The 4610-nt window shown below is 40.2% G+C and overlaps 1 protein-coding gene across 1 annotated transcript in view; it reads right to left on the bottom strand.

Annotated features, from left to right (window-relative positions):
- Positions 1–4604, bottom strand: part of Lix1l (limb and CNS expressed 1 like) — a 22848-nt gene extending 18244 nt beyond the window's left edge. The window contains exon 1 of the mRNA XM_010629536.2: positions 4543–4604. The gene's annotated coding sequence lies outside the window, so the exon portion shown is untranslated. The remainder of the gene's footprint in view (positions 1–4542) is intronic.
- Positions 4605–4610: the final 6 nt, after the last annotated feature.

Raw genomic sequence — 4610 nt, forward strand, 5'->3', positions numbered from 1 at the left:
GAGATAATTAATAATGTGAAATAGGAAGTAAAGGGCTAAAGGTGTAGGGAAAGTGGGAAGGGTGGGGGAAAGGTAATAAGAGAGAGGAAAAAAATATGAGAAACTGAAAAAATGGAAATAAAGTGTTTGTAAATGGGGAGGGGAGGAGGGGGTGAAAGGAGGGCAGGGACAAGGGGGAAAAATGAGAATTAAGACCTATTTTATAAAGGTACAAGATCCCAATGATGAATGTAACTGTATTGTATATCTAGATCGTACCAATAAACTTAATTTTTAAAAAAAGTTCTCTCTGATCACATAGGGTTCTTAGAATAGGCTGAAGCAGCTTAATTAAAGTTATCATGAAAAACAGAAACTGGTTAACAATATTTTACCTGATATGTTGTCAGTTTCTTGAAGGCCCCCATGAAGAGCCTACAGTGCACCATTCTCTTTGGAAGAGAGGGTTGTGAAGTAACAGTGACTTTGGCAGGGGACAATGGCAAACTGAATCATGACCCCTGCCTAGATGTCCATATCTTATCCTTGGAATTTGTCAGTTTTACCTGATTTGACAAAGACATTAAGGTTGTGTTTAAATTAAGGAATCTGAGACAGGGAAATTACCCTAGGTTATCCCTAAGGGAGGGAGCTCAGATTTGATAAGGCGCAAGGCAAAGGCAAAGACTTCTACCTCACAGGAAGAGATTAGAAAGATGCTGTCACAAGCCAAGCAATGCAAGCATCAAGGAACAGATCCTCCCCTAAAGTTTCTGGAGGGAGCCCGGCCCTGCCAATACCTTGATTTTTAGCCCAGTGATACTGGTTTCAGGCTTCTAGCTTTCAGAACTGTGGGACCATAAAATCCTGTTCTGGGGTTTTATTTTGTTTTGTTTTGCAGTAACAGGGATCAAACTCAGGACCTGCTTGTGAGGCTCGCACAGCACCACTGAGCTAAATCCCCAACACTCCTGTTGTTTTAAGATGTCAAATGTATGATAATTCATTATAGTACCCACAGTAAAGTAATATGAAGATTAAGCCAACATTTCTAAAAATTGGAAATATTCAGACCAATTAGATTACCTCCAATCAATTATAGGGAAAAAACCTGTGCTTGCAAGGAAAAGGAATAATTAAACAAAATATTATGCAAGATTCATTTATTCAACCTACTGGAGTAGCTGGGTAGAACCTCCAATCACATAGCTATACTGTGACATCAAAGGAGAGCAAAAATTAAAAAACAGGTTTGAAGAGGGAAATGTTATCAGTTACAAAGCAAGGAAAGAGACTTGCTCAGTCACACCAGTTTAGGGATTGCCAGATAGCAAACATGAGAAGGGACTGTGTGGGAAGAACTGGCAGAAGAAATGGCAATATTAACAGTATCTATTATATGTACAGTTTTCAACATACACCCAAATGTATAATAGCAACAACTCATTGAGTACTATGAGCTGCATGCTTTATCTTATTTAATCCACACAAAACTATCAAGAAAGGTACTATAGCAGGGCATGGTGTCGCATGCCTGTAATCTCAGCACTCAGGAGGCTAAGGCAGGAGGATTGTTGTGAGTTCGAGATCAGCCTGGGCTGCACGTTGAGTTCCAGGTCAGTCTCAACTACATAGAGAGAATCTGTCTCAAAAAACAAAAAACAAAAAAAACAAACAAAAAAAAAAGGAAGAAGAAAGGTACGGTAATACTCATTTTATAAAAAGTAAACAATTGAGGAACAAGCCAGAAGTGGCAGAACAAGGATTTCAAAACAATCTTCATTTGGATCCAAAGCTAAACCTCTTTCTATTGTATTATTCTACTTTGCTGAACCATTAATCCTCACACGCTCTGTAAGACAGACTGTGAGCGCCATCAAACAGGAACTAAATATCTGCCTTGTTTACCACTACATCTGGCAATCAATAAATATTTGTTAAATGAATAAATGGAACATATGAGGCATAGGCAGATTCACTAATTTCTGCAAGATCACACAACCACTTTTGATTAGATCTGCTGGTTCCAAATCCTATGCAGTGCAAACTGATTAAGATCCAAAGGCATACTGAGCTCTATGTCTCCTGGGCAGTGGGGGAGGGAGAGATAAACGACAAACAGGTGAAAGAATAGAAGTGGTATCTTGTTTTGTTTCATTTTGTTTTTTGCAACACATGTAAAGGTAAACCTAAAGGCTGTACTGGAAAATGTAAATCTGAAGTAGTCAGGAAGAAGATGAAGGATGTGAATGGAACATTATGTGTAAGGCATTGCTTTATCAGGGAATGATCTGGACAAAGACCAAAGTAAATTATATTCAAGAGAAAAGAGCCATCCCCCAAACACCATGCCATCAGTCGTGAGTATATGGGTGCACGCCAGTGGCAGCTTTGCCTATTAGTTGAAGCAGAATAAGTGGTTCCATGTGGTGAAGAACTTCTGAGCCAAATCAGCAGAGATTCTGCTTGCCTGAAGCGGGACTATCTGCCAAACTCTCTTACAGTACTGGCTGGACACCCAGACTGGAAATGAGAAACTCAAGAATAATGAGCACTGTGGTGGGAGGTGGGGAGGTTATAGGAGAGAAACACAGCATCTGAAGGCAGACTGATCGCTCTTTGTCAGCACAGTCCTTTTGTTCCTTCATCCTTTCTAAGGAAATTAAATTTTTTTTTCCAAAGTACCTAGTTTAGAAGCCAAACCAGAGGCTTTCCAGGTTAACATAGACAAGCAAAAGAGTATTCCTCTATAACTTCAATAAATGTCTATAAGCCTCCAAGAGAAAGAATTCAGATTTAGGGTAACCACCTCTAGCTACCACTATGTCCACAGGCAAAGACTTTCCCTTGGTCTTGACTTAAAGGTGCTTGAGGCTGATGCATAGGCCATCAGTAGCCTTGTTACATCTTTGAATTAAACTGGCAAATAACTATATTTGCTCATGATGAATTTCAAAATCATACCCATTTGTATCCCCAGCACCCTGAAGAGTGCCTCTAAGAATTTAAACTGCAGAATGAAGGAAAAGCCATACCTTGTAGTGCACCCCTGTAATCCAAGCACTCCAGCATCCAGGAGGCTGAAGCAGAAAGCTCACAAATTCAAGCCCAACCTAGGCAACTAAGTGATTCAGCAAGACTTTGTCTCAAGAATAAAAGATAGAAGAAAAATATTGAAGGGAAACTAATGTAATCAGTAGGTATACACAGCAAAATAGATCTGTAAATCTGTAATTATTGGAATCTTTGGATTTACACCATCAGAACTTAAGAGTGGAGAAAATGAGACGTGTCCTTCTTAGGGAAATAGGAACCAAAAGACTGAGATCCTAATAATTTAAAAGTACTCAGATGTCAATTGCAATATCTCAACACACATTATAATCCTTGAGGAAGCTGAAGCTCCATGAGACTAAGTCCCTTCCTGAAAGACAGATGGGGCACATGACAGAGATCTCTCAAGCTTTTCCATGACACTTTCTAAAAAAAAAAAAAAATACTGTTTATAGAGAAAGATCTGCAACTTTTCTCTGCATTAAATAGGAAGTTAAAAGATATAGTTACTTCTGGATCAAGCAGAACAGAAGTGATGTCTTGGAAATTCTAGACTTAAATTCTAAATTCCACACCCTTCACTATATATTCCTTGTTACATAAACTGTAAATCTGGAACTAGAACTCAGACAGGAAATTCTACACTGTTTAAACAAAAAAAAAAAAAAAAAAAAAAAACACCCTCACATTCCCCTTCCCAGAAATTAGGCATTTTTAAACTGAAGATTTCTAACTGAAATAGGGTTTCTACCTGGCTCATTTCCACAGAATTTTAACATTGAGAGAGCCAAGGCCTGGTATTTCTCCTAAGTTTCTGGGTAGGGGCCAGGAAAACAGAGCCAGATAGACAGAGACTGGAGTTGTGAGGCTCCATACTAAAAAGACACCAAAGTAAGGTACTGAGTCACAGGAAGTCAGTGTGGACTCAACGGTATGGGCCCAGTTTTGGTCACAGCTATGAGTGACCTGGGTAGGCACTAATTCCCTAGCAGATCTGAAGCTGCACTGAAAATATTAAAGAAGATAAGTAAAGAATTTAAAAGTCAAGATTAAGGAGATGGAGAAACTTAAAAGAGGAGTCTAGGAATTGCTGAGATCAGAAAGGAAAGATTGAGAGGGCATGATGAGAAATGTCTTGAATCTGAGAAATGGCAGGATCGCACACAATAGGGACCAGTTCTCAAAGGTAAAGAGATGCTACAACATTCAGCTACGTGAATTCCATTTCTGACATAGGTTGGAAGAAAAGAGATTGTATCTGGAAAAAAAAAAAAAAAAGAATCCCTGGAGAATGTATGAATAACTCAGTAAAGGGGAGGGGACGGGGACGCTTAAACGTGTATGAGTGCGTATGAGTGTGTGCGTCTGTGCGTGTGTGCAGTCCAGAAAGAAAACTCCCCAAAAGGAAATGCATGTGAGGGCTGCACGCCAGGAAAAGCGATGGAGGACTTGTGGGAGCCAGGCTCCTTTTCAGACGGTGTCCGCAGGAGGCCAGACCCTCAGACTCACCTCGGCCATAGCCCTGCGTGTGCTTGGCGAAGCTCCTGACCACGGCCTCCACCGCCTCGCGCAGCACC

This window comes from Fukomys damarensis, unplaced genomic scaffold (genome assembly GCF_012274545.1).
Source record: "Fukomys damarensis isolate Sample0158 unplaced genomic scaffold, DMR_v1.0_HiC HiC_scaffold_33, whole genome shotgun sequence".
In the NCBI taxonomy this organism is placed as follows: domain Eukaryota; kingdom Metazoa; phylum Chordata; class Mammalia; order Rodentia; family Bathyergidae; genus Fukomys; species Fukomys damarensis.